Source organism: Manacus vitellinus, unplaced genomic scaffold (assembly GCF_001715985.3).
Source record: "Manacus vitellinus isolate BGI_N305 unplaced genomic scaffold, ASM171598v3 scaffold_40_pilon, whole genome shotgun sequence".
NCBI lineage: Eukaryota > Metazoa > Chordata > Aves > Passeriformes > Pipridae > Manacus > Manacus vitellinus.
In genome coordinates this window covers 3,728,376-3,746,153 of record NW_021940541.1, presented here as the reverse complement: position 1 = coordinate 3,746,153, position 17,778 = coordinate 3,728,376, and positions in this window count along the sequence as shown.

Here is a 17,778-nt window from a genome sequence, read left to right as displayed (position 1 = left end):
GTGAACTTCTCCTTGCTGGAGGCATCTCTCAGGTGGAGACACAGGATGGACCTGTAGGAGAAGCCACGGAGCCCTGGGCTCACAGACCTGATAAACTGCCCTGGTGTTCCCCAGAGAAGCCTCCCTTTGCAGCACAAACCCGGTAACTAATTAGGCAAAAGATTGATTAGTGCAGCTAATGAAACCACTGCTCTGGAAACTGTCAGGAAAGGCCTGAAAGTCTGAGTGGTGAGGGATTTCAAAGACTGACATCAGAGCCCACAGAGAAGCACAGAATACAAGTTTCCTTTCTAGCAGCAATACTGTTAATCCAGGTAAATATTTCATTAAACGAATGAGAGTGAAAAATGTTCCCCTAAGTGCTTTTATCTCCTTATATGGGGAGAAAAAGCAGGGAGATTAAAAGGCCATGTACTAATGCTAATTTTTCAGTATGTGTTTTAGTTTGCCTGTGCCAAAAACTATTTTTTTCGGGGTGGGAAAGCACAGCAAAAGGCAGGAAACATCCAGTGCAGACAAGACGCCAAACAACTCCAATTTACATCCCCAGCTGGTTTCCGGCCATTTTTGTGGACACGGATCAACTCTGGAAAAATATCCATAAGAGATCTGTGCCTTCTTTCTTCCTTTTTCCTACCTGTGAGTGCCTTTATAATTCTGGGTTTCCAGTAAATGCTGTTGATTTTTACAGCTGAGTAAACCCGAGATCCCCCACAATGAAACACCCTTCCCTGGGATCAGAGGACCATGGACACCATGGTCCCAAAACATTTCCCACCCCAGTGGTTCCCACCCTCCTTCTCCCAGGAGGAAACTCCAAGGATCCATCTCTATTCTAGCCACAAAACCCCAGTTTGCTTTGATCATCAAAATCTAGCTGGGAGTCATCCAGGGACAAGGTCCCAGCTTGGGAGCGTTCATGGGGGTTTTGATTACATTGGACACATCTTCTCTTTTCTGCCTCTGGTTCATATTTGTTCATGGGAGGGGAGTGTGTGATCTCTTTGTAGTCTATAGATAGCCAGCCCAACGTGTCAGTCTTCTAAAGCTGGACACAGTAGGCAATCCACACTGGATTAAATCCCAGGCCACTGCAGGAGCTTTGCAAGACAGTCTTATCTCAGCAAATAAAGGATTCATGCTTGACCTTCTCATGGCAGATAGAGTACAAATATGAATCTCTCTAGAGATTATGATAAAGACTTAGTTTAAACAGGTGTAAAGGACACATCATCCTGCTACAGTTTTCCCATTAGGAGCAGGGGACTTGCCAGTAGAAATCTCCTTACCAATCTTTTTGTTCTTTGGTGACTGAAAGAAGAGTTTTTAGCCATTTTTGCACTGATCCAGACTAGTAATTAAAACTGTGTGACCTGAGTGTGATTATAAAAACAGTGAGAACCTTGCTAAGGTTTTATACTTTATAACAGCAAAATTCTCCACTGAGTCACAGAAACACACATCCTTCTGCAAAGGTGAGGTTTAACTGGGTAAGTCTCTAAATTCAAGCAAAATGAGTTTATTTCAGATGGGTTGTCTCTCAGTCCTTCTCCTGGACCTGACAGGAGTGATTCTGGTCAGGGTGGCTGCCCATGGGGCTCCATCCATACACAAGGTTCAGGTGATGCTGCTGGACAGACAGACAGAGGATGTGATCCTCAGTGGGCTTGGCTGTTCACCAGAAGACTCCCAGGCTCTTACAGATATAACAGAATCACTGGAAATTCCCATCTTTTTTTTCAAACAAGTTTTCCTTTTGGACAGGAAAAGCCACTGAAGTTTTGTTTTGGCTTCCTCTTTAATCTGAAAATTCAGGCAGATGGGAGCACGTGTGAGTGCATAAAAAGGGCTCTCCTGCATCTTCAGAAAAAAGACTGTTCCAAACCTCAGACCAAAAAAAGTTAGTTATAGTCTCATCTCAGAAAATAAGGGATTCATGCTTGACCTTCTCATGGCAGCAAGAGTACACATATGAATCTCTCTGAAGATTAAGATAAAGACTCAGTTTACACAGCTGTAAGCCCAAATCTCTCCTAAACTCTGCTGAACTTTTAATGACTCTGACAGCCCAGCCTCACCCCGTGAAAGCAAGCCTTGGGTGTCTCCATGCATGCAGGACAGAAAAGTGTGACTCTTCCAGGAGATGCTGTTTTCATTTCTCAAAAAAATATAACAACTACCCTCAACTGGTCTTCGCTCCCCGTGTTTTGGGTGCCACCATCCACAGGTGCCCACCAGTCATGGCAACCTGTTACATGTCAAACTTTGTGCTGGGGTTGCCATCTAAGCACCCAAACACATCTCCCTGGCTGGGAATGACTTGAACAAACGTCAGTGTCATTTCCCCTGCTGAAGGAAAAGGCAGAGGAGCCTGCCTTTTTCCTTCAGCACCCTCTTTCACTAAAAAAAAAAAAAATGCCTTCTGGATCCTGTGGTGTTACTTCCCACATAAGAATTTTTTCCATTGTCCTTGGCAGCTACAGGAGTCAAATGCCAAGTGGTGGAAGATATTTTCTATTGCCATCAGGCTTCCTGGCTGGCTGCTCTGTCAGTTGTGCTGTTGACTGTGGAGTTAACTCTGTTCCCGTTAGATGTTTAAATTCATAGAGTTGCTTCATCCCCATATGCTGTTTTCCTTTCTCACCTTTCAACTGCTTTGAACATTTTTCCAAAAATTAATACTTCCTTGTGTAATTTACACATGGGTTCAAGATGAGAGATTTCCCTGAAATGGCTTTTCTCCTCATGTTAGGAGAGAACTGGAGAAATCTGCCAAGTTCATCCACGGACACATTTATGACATCGCTGAGTGTTTTCCCATGGCTTTGTGACAGATGGTATTTGCTCTAAAAACAACCATATTTTCTGTTAGCTCAGTGCTGCTCTGTACTGGTGATTGTCTCCTTTGGAAAAATATGTGCCTTCCACCCCAAATCACTTTTTATCTAAAATATTTGCACTGTTGTCTTGTAGGAAATGTATTGGTTTGGTTTGTTCTAATTACCAGGGGATACAAAAGGCTAGTCCTGAGTGAAAAATAATTTAAAGGTAGATTTTTTTCACAAAATTGTGGAATACATCTTAGACAGGAGAGATGCATAAAGCTATTGACAAAAAAACCTGCTGCTTTGATTCACTGAAACAATTAAGGATTGGTAGGATCAGGATTCGTGATTTTGGGGGGTGTTAGTTTTTATTAAATTTTGTATAAAACCAGATTCTCAACTGTTATAAATCAACATTATCTTTATTGAGTCAACCATAACAGCTCAGCTAGTTCAGAATCCAGCACCTTGCTTTCACATCTATTTGAGAAATACTTCCAGAAAATTTTGGGAAGAAAGAAAATGTCTTCCAATGACATTAAATTTCTGTTACCTGACAAGAAGTTCAAAGGCTGGCATTTTTTACCCATGAAGGGAAGCTGTCCTGCTGCTGAGCTCAGCACTGCAGAGTTCTCCCAGAATAAGCCATTTCCTACTCATTCCTTATTAAAATGGACATTTCTCTTCCTCTGCTCCCAGCAGCTAAAAAGTGGCTGCACTCATGACACCAGGGGCATGGGAATTTGTGCACTGCCAAAATATGCAGCCAATAGAGGAAGAGATGGGCAGATAGTGACAGGACAAGACAGAATGGTTTTAAAATAAAAGAATTGCGATTTAGATCAGATATTAGAAAGGAAGTCTTCCCTGTGAGGGTGGTGAGGCCCTGGCACAGGTTACCCAGAGAAGCTGTGGCTGGCCCCTCCCTGGAAGTGTCCAAGGCCAGGTTGGATGGGGCTTGGAGCAACCTGGGCTGGTGGAAGGTGTCCCTGCCTATGGCAGGGGGTTAGGAAAAGATGATCTTTAAGTTCCCTTCCAACCCAAACCATTGTGTGACTGTATGAAAATCCCTTTGCTGGATGTGTCCATGACACCAACAAGTCTCACTGGTGATGCATTGATGGTCCTGCCAGAATTGCAGCAAGATGGGGAGTTGCAAAACGACTGAGAACTCCTGCTGCTTATTGGGAAGGTGAAGAAAACAGGTGATATACTCAATAAGTGTTGCCTAATTCATCTCAAACTTTGCTCATCATGACTTGACCTAAGATTTGCTCAGGAGAGAGCATTAAATCACATCTTCCCTGAGAAGGAAAAGGGCAGTGAAGACAACTTCAAAAGAGGAAGGACTCATTCAAAAAATATGCACCAGTCTTGAGTTGTGTTGCTAAACACTCTCACTCCCACCTCCAGTTTAAAGTCCTCGAGACGTGTGATTGGTGTTACAGCTAAAACATACATTCATTCATACAGCAACTCACACAGAACACATTTAATAAAGCACACAAAGAGGGGCCAGGAAAATCAGATTAGCCCTAGAGCAGGCCTGGGATGCTCATATTCCTCCCCAGTCATATTGCTCCAAAGTACCACACCAACCTGGAAGGTCCTTGTTCATGTAGAGGTGACTGCTGAGCCCCTCTCTGATGGCAGCTGGGGATGGGATGTGCTTGCTTGTCCCTTCTGAGGTCCCATGACATAAAAGAAATGAATGAGCAGCTGTTAGACATCACAGTCCTTTGGCAGACAGAATTAAGCCAGAGCATGTGTGAACTAAGGACCCAAATTACTATAAATCTCAGCATCTTGTTAATTATACCCTAAGCTATGTATATTCCACAAATCAGTACTTTTACAAACCTGCACAACCCTTCAGCATTGCAGTCTTTTCTGTTTTATACTACAACAAAAGGGAAAATTACTTTTTTAGTTTGGTGGGATTTTTTATGTTACATGGTTATGGGTTACAACACCTTGGAAATTAAGGTTTATGCTACAATGTCAATGTTACCTCAGCTATAGAGGAGAAGATTATACAATCTCAGAAGACCATCTGGCAAGAAACTGTTTTTGAAAGACATAAAAGCCAAAGGATAGCACTGTTCATCAGCTTCAAACCATCAGAAAGCACTGGTTTTATCTTTGTACAGAGACTGTCCGTGTCATCAGTCACACAATTTAGAGTGAGAAATATATAAAGATTCTGTTCAGTGGCAATTACAGTTATAAAGACCAATAGAGAAGTCGTTTGCCGTGCTGTCAGCTCAAGGATTACAGATTTCATGTGTGGTTTTAGTGACCTTAGGGCACTAAAAGTGATATCCCTCTCAGCACAGCAGATTGAAAACTATTGATGAGAGTCAAGATGAGAGAACAGCAGCTTGCTAAGACATTCCTCTGCCTCTGCCCATTTACTGCTACATTAATCTTTCCTTGATCTATTAAAGTCCATTTTCTTGAACATTTATTCTGGGGACACATAGAAAATGAGCTAAACCTATATCATCCCATCAGCTGGCACCCTAAAAGGATTTCAAAGCCATGAACCCAATAGGATAGGAAATATGTCACTTGGCAGTGCAAGATATGAGCTTTCCACCAACAGGAGAGTGAGACTGTGACTTCCTTTTCCTCTACAGGTATTGACATCAAGGCTTATAACTAAAATTGAAAGCATTTTCATTTTGCCAAGTTACAGAACCACACCATAACCAATATGAGCTTCATGGTAAAAATGATCAAAAGCCAACAGCTTTTGTCACCACAGAGCAACAGGCTTTCTGGAGAAGTCTTTGCTGTAAAGCAGGAGGGCAAAGTTCAGCAGCACAGTGTGGATTTCCCTGCTCTTGCACAGGGTCCCTGAAGGAAAATTAACTTATAGTTTTAGAATTGCAGATTCAATATTAATTCTTAGGAGCCTTGAGAGGCTTCAGTCTGCTTTAGTGCTCATGAGGTTTCAGCCCTCAATGCCGCTCGAAATGTGCTCCTCAAGGCAATGAATGAGTTCCTCCTTTGCTGAGATGATGAGTTGTGACCTTGTGGGGTCCCAGCAGGACTCAGAGACATTCCTTTCTGTACAGCCTTGCTGAAGGGTTTATCATACTCCTGTCTGGAGGAACAGAAACTCCTCTTCTGTTCCTCATTACAGCCCCCAAATCCATGTGTGAGCTGTTCAGCCTGCACAGCTGTACTTTGGGGCACATTGCACTGCTTCTTTACCATACTGCAAACCAGCTGGGGCTCCCTGGGTCACCAAAATTTTCACAATGAAGCATTAGCAAAGGGAGAGGTGGAAATAAATATTTGAAAATAAAACAGGCTTTCATTTGGTTAGATTCCCAGGAAATTCATATTTAACAAAAGGAAAACCTTATTTAATCTCTTCAAATGATGTTCAAAATTGTTCATAACTTTGTTGCTCAAAAACTCAGCAAGTTTCAGCATTTAGAGGGATTTTCAGTGTAAATCTTGGCTCAAAACTAGATGCTCTCTAAGGTGTGTTCCAACCCAAACTGTTCTATGATTCTATGATTTAGGGAGCAAAGCACCTGTGCAAGAGGCACTTGCACCCAGCTGATGTACTCAGTTCAACAGCAGCCAAACTTACCTGGTTGTGCATCTCATTTATTTTCCTCCCTTTGTGCTATATGATTTGTATTCCCCAGAAGTAGTCATTATTTAGGATTTAGAAAATAATCTACATGTTCTGGAGAAAATCAGACTTTCTTTTTCATCTCCTTGTCTCTCTGGCAGTCAAAATCTTATTTTATGGCTTTCTCTTGCAATCCATCTTACTGATGGCAGTGACACAGGTGATATTTCCCTGTGCTTGGTGAACTGAGGGTCACTTGCTTATATAACTGAGGGACAAAGCTCATGTCTAAGTCTTTGTGGAAGAATTGAGAGCATAAGGGTGAAATGCTGTATCCAAGCAGCATTTCATTTATATCCACACAAAGAAATCAGCTCTGCAAACCGGTGTCTCATCCACATTCAAAAACGGATGTAGATGAGAAAAATCAAATCAAATCAAATGTAATCAAATGAGCCAACATCCCAACACAGTGAGTCCAGCCAGCCCAGTTTGCCTCACCCAGGTTTATCATCCCTCCAAGTGGTGTTGTACTGGATTTTCTTTATTCTGATTAGGAAGGTGATAAAATGAGTTATTACCAGTGTGATATTGGGTTAATGGATGTCTCAAAATCCATGGCTGTGACTCCTCCTGAGCTTTCATGACACTTTTTGTGTAACATTCATATCTGTGCAAGAAGTAACGGGTCTAGCTGATAAAATACAATTCAAAAAGGAAATGCAGGCTTTCAAAATGTGACATATATTTAAAAATCATTAAACTAAGCAACAGAAGCTAAACAGAAGCACACTGCCTAAATCCATTTCCCATTATTTCCATATATAATAGCATTTATCCTCAGAAACCCGCTTGCACAATGTGCCTTGCTGAAAGAAAAGCAGATAAATATCTATGATGCATCACAAATGGTGGGGGTTTATATATTTATAATTTTTTTTTTTACATTTCTGTAACTGCAGCACTCCAACTCACAAAGTTTTCAGATTTCCACACTGGAACTAGTCATGATGCTGAGGAAATTTCAGGGAAAGGGTATGCATAACTGAACTGATTTTATCACAATTTACTGCATTTTTGTAAAAGCCTGAGAAAGGAAAAGATTTCAGGAACATTCTTGTGCAGTTAAATTACAGGCTGGTCCTTGTTAAGGGTGGTGATAGCAATGGGGAATGAGCACTGATTGTTGTTACCTCTCCCAGTTATATTTTAAAAGACAGTTATTTCATATGAATAATGCATAAGCTTGAAATCACTTCTCAAGGCCTGAGCTGATATGCACAGCACGGGCACATTGCTTTGATTGCCTTCAGAGTGTGCTGCTTTATTGTTCTAAAACACAGCATTATGACCTCCCTTAAAACATCAGTTTGTGTAACTCCCACCCACCACAAGTGGGGAGGATTTCTATGAATGAATCTCTTACAGCTCCTGTGCCTCACAGGCGCCTCAAACCCAGGTTGGCCTTTTGTATCTCATAACCAGGAAACAGAATTTGGGGTTTTTTTAGACAGAATCATGTTCCTGCATCACCTCCAAGGTTGCTATGTGCCCTCTGCTTCTTTTCCAAAGGTAATGGTCTATTGATCACTGCTGATCAGAGGCAAACGTGCCTCTGATAAATATCAGGCACAACATCATGAGGACCCTGAGCATCATAATGTTTTCTACATGGCTGCTTTCTTCACCTCAGGTTTTTTTGTGTTTTGTTTTTTATTTTTTAAATGGCTCCCTTTGGATCTAAATTAAAATGGATTCATTTGTACTCCATCCAACATCCAACAAATCACTTGGGAGACTGTTCCCCCAAAATGCCATGCCAGCCCTGAAGCCTTGCTATCCCCATGCTCTTCTTGCCAGATCTCTTCTCTAGAGACACAACAGTGAGGCTGAATGATGCCTTGTTGCAAGGGTTTGGGAAATTCAGCATCCCCCAGTTATCCTGACTGCAAACCTTTGCAGAACAGACAAAGTCAAAGCGTCACCTTATTCCATGTTTAAACCTGCAGTCATATGACTGCTTGTCTTGACAACTCCTACCTTCCTTTTCCAATGTTTCTTGTTAAGGGACAGCATTTTCATGGCTCACAGCTGTGATAGTATGAGTGGTGCCTCAGGTTTGCACTGAAGCCTTAAGTGATTGGCTTCTCTTTAAATAACAGAGAATATTCTCTGACCCAAAAGTCCTTTTTCCTATGGAGAAGTATCAGGCAGAACTAGGGAGAACTATGGAATTTAAAGTAACAAGTGTTTTCATTGACAAAGTCCTGCAAACACACTCATAAAATGTTCTCCTCTGCAGCTTATTCAACACACAGGAAACTTTGGATAAATAGGATTTCTATTAATGTCTCAGTTATGAATAGATGTAAAGCCAGGCAATATTAAAAGCAGTTTCACAGCTGTTTCAGGATAACAATTTCTTTGTAAATAAGGTGAATGTTATGTCAAAACAGCTGTGAAAGCGATTTTATTGAGTCACTAGGCACGAATATCATGTAACTTACTCTTTAATTATTCTGCAATTTTGTAGATTTCACTAATAAATAACATGTGACAGCAGTATATTTATGGATTTCTACAGATTGCTGTGTAATTTCCCTCAGAGAGCTTTGTGGTGCGTGTACTATAAAACTGTTATGTCTTTATTTTGGTACGTTGCAGTCTTAAATCTCTAAAGCATCCCCTCATTCGCCACCACTCCTGGCAGCCACTTTGCATTCATGTCAATGGAGGCTGTCAGGGAGCAGACACAAATCCTAACATGTGTCTTCCCTAAAAGAATTGACTTTTGCTGTGTTTCTTATTACTCTTTTCCCTGAAGGGTAGTAGAAGTCTTTTAGATTGAAAACAACATCGCTGTGCCATGTGTGGAAAAAGCAGAGCCGGCTTCAAAAGTGGCTTTAGTGTAAACTGTGCTTCTGTCTAGGTGACAACAAAAGCATCCTTATAAACTCTGTATCCAAGGGACTAGGAATAAGAGTCTGATTTCCAGGGCAGTTAAATTTGGTCTGTGCCAGTCATAGCTCAAAGCAAGAAGAAGCTGAGGTCACCAATAGCAGAGGGTGACACAGCTCCAAACAAAGCTTTTGGTGGAAGTATTTTATGGCTTCAGATTTCCCTAACTGGAAGAGGTTCAAGGCTTCTCAACAGTGTAGCTACCCACACAGTAATGACAAATCCTCTTGGCCTTGGCAGCAATATGTGGTAGAGCACCAGGGGGAAGTTGCGAAAATCATAGGGTGGTTTGGATTTGAAGGGACCTTAAAGACCTTAAAAACCATCGGTTTCAAACCCCCTGCCATGGGCAGGGACATCTTCCTTTAGATTGGGTTCCTCTAAGCCCCATCCAACCCGGCCTTGAAGTCCAGGAGGTTTTGTTGGGAAGCTCCCAAGGAGAGTGGGTAGGTGATGCCATCAGTGTCTTTTGTGGATATGCCAGGACCAAACCTGGATGCTGCCTTGGGAATGGGAATGTGACCACACTGGGTGCATGTGCCACCCTCAGCCACTTTGATCTGGAGGAGGAGTCTTTGGCTTCCCCACCCCATGAACACACCCCCTCTCCTCTCAGCAGGGTGGGTTAGGAGAGCCCTACCTCACCATGAGAAAGTGATACAAGGGTCCCAAAGACTCTGCAGGTCAGTAGTAGCTCTGCTGTTTTTAAAGAAGAGCTACCCAACATTTTTCCATTTCCACATCCCCATGATGTGAAGTGTCAGGACACTGATGTGTCTTATTGGTATCTGTGTCACTTTGATGGTTAAAAGTTTGGAAGTGGCTGCTGTCAGCTCTTCTGACAAAATGGAAAACATGAGGCCCTGGAGAAAATGTAGATGAAAATCATAAATAAACTTGTGAGAAGATTACAGTGCAAAACACATCACGTTGTTCTTCAATGATCTGGGAACTGACTGAAAATTTTTTTAAGACATTTCTGTGACTAATTCTTCAGTAGCTTTTCAAAAGCAAGTTGTTTCTTATTTAGTATTACTTTATTATTCTTTTTTTTTTTAGTGACCTGGCTTCCAATTGGGATATTTTCCAACAGAAATTTGGTGTTAATTTAGTGTGGACATTCTTCAATGGTTCCTAATAAGATACCTGTTCACTAAAGCTTTCATGGAAATGACCATCATGCACTCAGCTAAAGGAAGAGTTCTGTGAAGCCACACCAGTATTACCGAGGACACTGGAGTGTCAGTAATTGCCCAGTTTCCCCAGGTAAACCACACAGTGTAAAGCACAGTGCCCTGTAATAATAAAAACACTATTCTCAATAAAATGATGTTTGTCTCATGATTGTTACCCTTGACATTTCTTTTCCAGGCAAACTAGAGAAATACAGCTCCAGCTATGGGACAGCTGTACCAGTCTCGCTTGATTTTTAACTGGCTGCATGTTTCCTGGAAATCTTAAGGAAATTAATTAGTTTCATGTTAATTTTCCTATTTATTCCCAGTGGTTTGGTAAAAGAGTTAGAGTGAGTATGGAGAAGGCCATGAAGATGCTCTCAGGGTTGGAGCACCTCTGCTATGGATACAGGCTAAGAGAAGGGTGGTTCAGCCTGGAAAAGAAAAGGCTCTGAGGAGATCTTAGAGCCTCTTCCAGTGTCTACAGGGGCTCCAAGAGAGCTGGAGAGGGACTTTGGACAAGGGGCTGGAGGGACAGGACAAGGAGGAATGTCTTCGTGCTGGCAGAGGGAAGGGTTAGATGGGATACTGGGAAGGAATTCTTCCCTGTGAGGGTGATGAGGCCCTGGCACAGGTTACCCAGAGAAGCTGGGGTTGACCCATCCCCAGAAGTCTTCCAGGCCCAGCTGGGCCTGGAGCAATCTGGAAAAAAATGGAGCCAGTGTTTAGAAGTGTATTGGTAAGTCAAAATGATAAAACCTGTGGAAATGTGTGTTTTTTTCAGAAAAATCATGATTTTCTGGTAGCCTGTCTTCCCTTCAGCTCTGAGACAACACTTAGCACCCTCAACAGCCCATGAGGCCCCCAAGAAACCTGACTTTGCAATACAGATGTGTCTGTCCCTGTGGATTTGGGGGTCCTGTAAAACAAGGACATCTGAGGACAGTGAAGAGCTGGAATTGAAATTTTCAGTTGTCCCCTCTATTTTACTCTGGAAGAATGTGTTATGCAACAGCAAAACTCTATGTCCAACAGGAACAAATCTCAGAGAACTAATATATCATCTATTGTCCTTTCAGGGCTTTGGGAGGTGTAGTGGACACATAAGTAAGAGTTGCTATTGCCATTAGTTTGGGGGCAAATATTAAAGAATTAAAATGAAAAGGAGTAGAGAAGCCAAGTGACATTGAGCTGCTGAGCCAGTAGAGCTGTGGTGATTTATTTCATATATCTTGGGCTGTGAAGCCCAACCTCTTATTTTCCAACATCTGACTGCTCAACACTTTTCTAATCCAGCTATTTTCATACAGGACTTCAAAAACTGTGTGTCTAAAACTGATCCCATCTTCAGGTCACTGGCAGCAAAGACCAAAGAGAGCATTTTTTAGCCCCCATCTCTTCTTGAATGCTCATTTTGAGCTGGTCTCATCACCCATGAGCAGGGTTTCTGTTCCCAACCTGATTACATGCCAGCCCTGAGCAGAATGAGAGTAGGTTTTGAAGAGATCAAGCAACAATTGATAGATTAAGGCTGGGAATAAGCTCTCTTTTATCTAGAAAAACTATAATGAAAATAATTGGAAAAATGTATTTTATTACTTTCCCAGAGGAGATGATTAGGGAACATGAAGGTGAAGGTAGCTCTGTGGAATGAATGGTTTGGGTTTTAACTGAAAATGCTGAAGCTCAAATGAAAAACTGTTTTAAACAGCAGGAGGGGCTTTGCCCATTTTTTAAAACTGGGGGTTTTTTTTATTTGTAGGAAATACATTTGCATAATTTGTACATCCAAAGTATCCCAATTGGGACTAATTATCCACTGTGTTAGACAACATACAAACACTCACAGAGCCAACCTCTGATCTGGGAGTCACAATCCAGTGCTCAGTTTCAGCAAATAACACTTGATAAGCCAAAGTGTTCATTCTTTTTTCTCTTTTTCCCCCCCCCCATTTATTAAAAAGGGCTCCTAGCCAAACCCTCAGTGGCCCTTTCAGAAGCCAGAAGAACAAGGAAATACTGTGCCCTGGACGGTGCAGAGGGCTGGGGGTTGCAAATCAAAGCCAAGTCTCCATGGTCTGGAGCAGACTTTATGTCTGACATAAGCAGTTCAGCTCCTCTGTGCCTTCCTAACCTATTTGTAAAATGGCAGTAGCACTCCTTGTCCTCTTAGGGACAAGCTGAAGGTGAGGACACTAAGATATGTAAAGAAAGTCCTGGAAGACTTCAAGATAAAATTAATATTTATAGATTTTTTTTTACCCCAAGCTCCTGGATCTGGATGGACTGGTCATTGGGTGTAGCTGTGTTTCCAAAAGGAAGCAGTAATATTTATGCTTTCCAGTACTAAAACTCAGCACTTCCAAGGTTGGAGATGGGTTCCTCCATCCAACTTTGCTGTTGCTGATAACATCACTGCTTATAAATGCCTGTTCCTGCCTCACTGGCAGGTGCACAGAGCAACTTCACTGCGTTTAACCTGATGCACACTCATAAAACCTGGGCTGATGTTCAAATTCAATTCTACCTCGTAAGCTGAACCATCAAAGGGAAAATGCCAGCCACAAAACTCGTGGAGTTCCAGCTTCTGGGAGGCTGTAATTTGCGATGTTCCAACGGCTTGTTGAGGTCAGTAATGAAAAATGAGCCAGTGAGGCTTTTATCAGATACATCACCAATTCTTTAGGATGGATTTGTCCTCTTTATTCACAGAGGGCGAAGCCTCACTGCAGGAGGGGAGCAATTGGCGATGGGAGCTCTCTCTGAGAGGGGAACAAGGGGCAGAAAATTAGGAGGCAGAATTTTATTTCCTGATGGCTGTGATGAGCCACAGATCACAGCTCACTTCAGCAGGATTATTTTTTGTTATATATAATAAAATGTATAGTTATTATATTATATTGTATCATATTATACTATATTATATACATATAATTCCATTTTCTTAAATGTTTTTCTGGCTGGTTTGCTGCTTTTCCACCATTTTCCACCTTGCAGTCAGGCTTGGTTACATTCATTTCACTGCCATTAATATCCAGCCTCTAGCTCTAGTCAGAAGCTGAATCCTTTGGAATCCTGCATCAGCCTGCCTCTCAAGGACCAAGCATTTATACCCCTGATGTGGCCTTCTGTTTTCTGCTTCTTACCTGGGGATACCAATTTTATATCGTGGTTCTTAGTCCATATGCATACCTCCAGCATTTTAAAATGTGCCCTGTACTTTGGAACAGGCTCCCCAGGGCAGTGGGCACAGCACCAAGGCTGACAGAGCTCAGGGAGCATTTGTACAACAATCTCAGGCACAGGGTGGGATTGTTGGGGTGTCTGTGCAGGGCCAGGAGCTGGGCTCAATGATCCTTGTGGGTCCCTTCCAACTCAGGATATCCTGTGATTCTCTGATCTTTTTATCCTGCACAAACACCAAATATTTGCAGTGAGATATCCTGGTAAGCAACTTTGAGCTGATTACACTCAAAATTCTGCAGCTTCTCCAGAAACTTATTCTGAAGTCAGTATGCTACTAGTGGTAAGGCAGAGGGGAAGCACTGAGCAGGAGGAAGGCTGGTATGGGTGACATCTAGTCATGAAGTAAGAATAAACAATCACTGTAAACAACAAAAACAGTGCCCACTTAGAGCAGTACAACAGAAAGGCATCTAGTGAATAAACTTATTATTTTCAGACCTCGTCAGACTCCTACACATACTTCAGTTAGGACCTGTCTAATTATAGGAGTGGGGAAAAGTGCTGCCAACAATATTAGTTCGCCAAATATTTTACTCTGCAAATGTATTCATTTGTTGGTTGAGCAGCAAGAGCTCTGAAATAGCACATTTCTACCTAACAAGATTCCAACTGTGCAACAAGATGCAGGGATGATGTACATGACCCGGGGCTGTTTGGGCAGCACCAGCGTGGGATCTCTGGGTAAACAGGGAACTGCATTTACAGAGCACTTTAGGAAGTTTACTGACAGCACTGGAACTGCATGGTGGGCCACCACTATCCAAGAATTAAAAAGTGTTCACCTGAAAGTCTACCCTCCTGCTGCAGGAACCTGTAGGAGGTTCAGGTGGGGATTAACTCTTTGGTGGTAGAAACCATGCCCTGTGCAGCAGGGAGGCTGTCATGAGGAGACATGGTCAGTACCAGCAATTCTGGAAGCAAAGCATCCCCTTTCCATCCCACTGCAGCCCTCCAGCTCCTGGGTATTACCTGAAAGTACCTTAAAATCAATTTTTATGAGGACATTTCATTTGATAGGACAGAAAAAATAAACCGGGGCCATTAAAAAAAAAATTTTCTCCTTCTTTTTAAGTTTCTGCAGAAAACAAAATAGGCCTATTCAAGAGTCCCTGGATGTAATAAATGAAATTTCTGGTTTGGTCAAAAATATCTGCTGGGAAATGAAAAGTTACTCCTAGAGAGGTGCCCCACAAGTCAGCTATTTTAAGGGAGGGCAGAAACAACAGGGTATGTGGTATCACTGCAACATTAACCACTGCTGTAAGGTTATATGGGAGGGAGAACCTGCCCCCTGAATTAAGAGTGCCTTAATTATGTGTCTCTGAGCTTCTGCTGGGTCTCAGGCTCAGCATGATTCATGGCTTTGGAGGAAAGCTGACTCCTTGCAGGGCCATGTGGAGAGGCACAAGATGAGCCTGCTGTAACAAGCCTCTCCTCTTCCTCAGCCAGGAGATGATGATCACAGTGAGAAATCACATGGGCTCTGTACATGCACACAAGCACTGACATGTGGGCTGTGTTGTTTGGGTACTTTGGACAGATTTTAGAAGAAGCAAACCAGACTTGACTCCAAGATGCTACAGCGACGGAGCACCCAGATAATGTACAGACTGAGTGATAAACTGGGAGTGAGTGTAAAAGTGCATTTATCTACTGAAAACTCTTCCCCAAAGAAATAAAACTGAATGGTTTCCACAAAACCCCTGGGGAGAAGCTCATGTCCCTGGAGGCAGCAATGCAGACACACAGGCAATTAAAAAATCATCAGTTCTTAATGATTCTCTCAGCATCCACCACTCACCTCCATAGCAGAGGTTTTCCTTCACCCAGATTTGAACTCCTGTAAGATTTGTTCATTCTATTTCCTTGACTGCCAATATACCATCTGAGTTATACAGTGCCTCTTGCTTTCTTAGGGGTATATAAAGGAAAGCCAACAAACTTTAAATTGCAATTAATTTATCACTAGACACGTTATCTTCAGATTGCTTCACTATTGCCTCAACAGCATTTGCTGCCTGTCTTTGGTGAGGGCAGGGCTGACAGGAGCACATCAATCTCTTCCTGTTTGCCCTGTAGGTCTGTAAATACCAACTACTCCCAGGCACCTCTCGAGAAAGGAGTTGCACAGCCGGGAAGGTGTGTTGAGTCAAAACCTGCAAGCCCAGACATTCATCAGGAATGTTATTAATGTGCCATTTTCTGAGTTATGTGTCTTCATCTAAGGGTAGAGAGGGGTACAGCTGGTTAGCTGGGGCTAGGGCAGCTGGGATAGCCCAGATTGTCTCCTTAGGAAGGAGACTGGAGAGAGACTTCAGCCAAGGCAACTGCAGTGGGGGGATTTCCTTGGAGAAACTCCTGGGATAGAGTCTGTGGGAGAGCACCAAGGAGACCATGGGGCACAGTAGGACACCATCCATAACAGGTGCTTTTACAAAAGCATATTTCCATAAAGTATGGAAAAATATGCCATGCTATGACATGTGATACATGCTTTGAGCAACCTGGCCCAGTGGAAGGTGTCCCTGCACACAGCAGGGGGGTGGAATGAGGTGATTTTTATGGTCCCTTCCAAGGTCCCTTCCCTTGGCCATTTCTTAAAACACAATTTCAATACCACTATTCCAGGTAAATAACTCTGATCTTAAGGTCCCCCCAGGGAAGGAAACCAAGACACATGAGATCTGGGACACGGGGAAACTGAAACAGAGGGTGCAGTCACAGCACATCCTAGGCCTGAGAGGATGCAGGGCTGAGTAATCTGTATATAAAGAAAAGGTCATTTTGAGGGAGGATTTGCACGGAGGAAAATGGTTTACAAGTAGTAGAAATAAATAGTCCTTGTAAACCACTGGAGGTGATATAAACCAGCTGGGATGAAAAGAATCAGGGGAAAAAAGCAGACTTTTCTATGCAACCCCAAGAAACCATAAACTCCTCCCTGCCATCCTGCCCTGATGCTGTGTTTTACACACACCTCTAGCTCAGAAAAAAAAAAAGATCTGCTGGGTTTTTATCAGTCTAAGTAAAGGCAAAATTTTTCCTACCCTTAAGAAAAAGATTTGCTTCAAAGCCTTTAGCCTTATGCTGGAATAAACTTTCCATAGGGTCTATAATTTTAATCATATTTGAAAAAATTGGTTTAAAAGAACAGGAATTTGAATTGGGGGAAGTATCAGGCAGTGGATAAGAGTCAGTCTAATGGACTGCTTCTTATTTCCTCTGTCTGGCTTAATAAAACCAGATCCAGCAGTTTATTGCTTAATGAAATGTCATCAGGCAACTTCAAACAGATCGAGTTCCTAAGCTACCGAACAAGCCTGGCATATTCCTTCACCATGTGTCTTCCACAAATTTGGAAGAGTGCAATGGAAAACATACAGAAACATGCTCCCCTTGACTGCTGAGCAAACCCAGCGTTGCTGGGTCTGAAGGCAGGAAATGCAACACTAGGTGGGTTCCTTCAGTATTTTGGGATTTTCCAGGCAGAACTGCACCGTCCCTGCTGTGCCCAGACAAACACCTGCCATCAATTCATCTGTAAAAGCAGTCCCCTGGAAGCCACCCAGATATGGAAAACACACCCAAACTTGCCAGGTGGCCTCAAGGATGTGTGAGATGCCCTGCAGATGAAAGAGTCAAGAAGGAGATCTGTACAAATGGATGATGGAGTGGGCTGTCAGCAAGGATGGCTTTTATTCCAGTGCAGGAATGGAAAGGGTGAGCAAGATAAAGGAGAGATCTGGGAGCCCTGCAGACCACCCAAATCAAGGCAGTGTGTGCACTGATCGGTGTGATCTGAGCTGTTAAACACATCCTGGTGAAGTTTTATAAGCCAAGCTTTTATAAGCAAAAAAAATACTTCAGTTTTTCAAAATGCAAGGCACGTGTTCTGTCATGTAGAATGAGGTGAGTCGGTGTTCAGTGAGTGGCTTCCCATATATGTGGACATTACATGAATGATGTTTGAACACAATTCCTC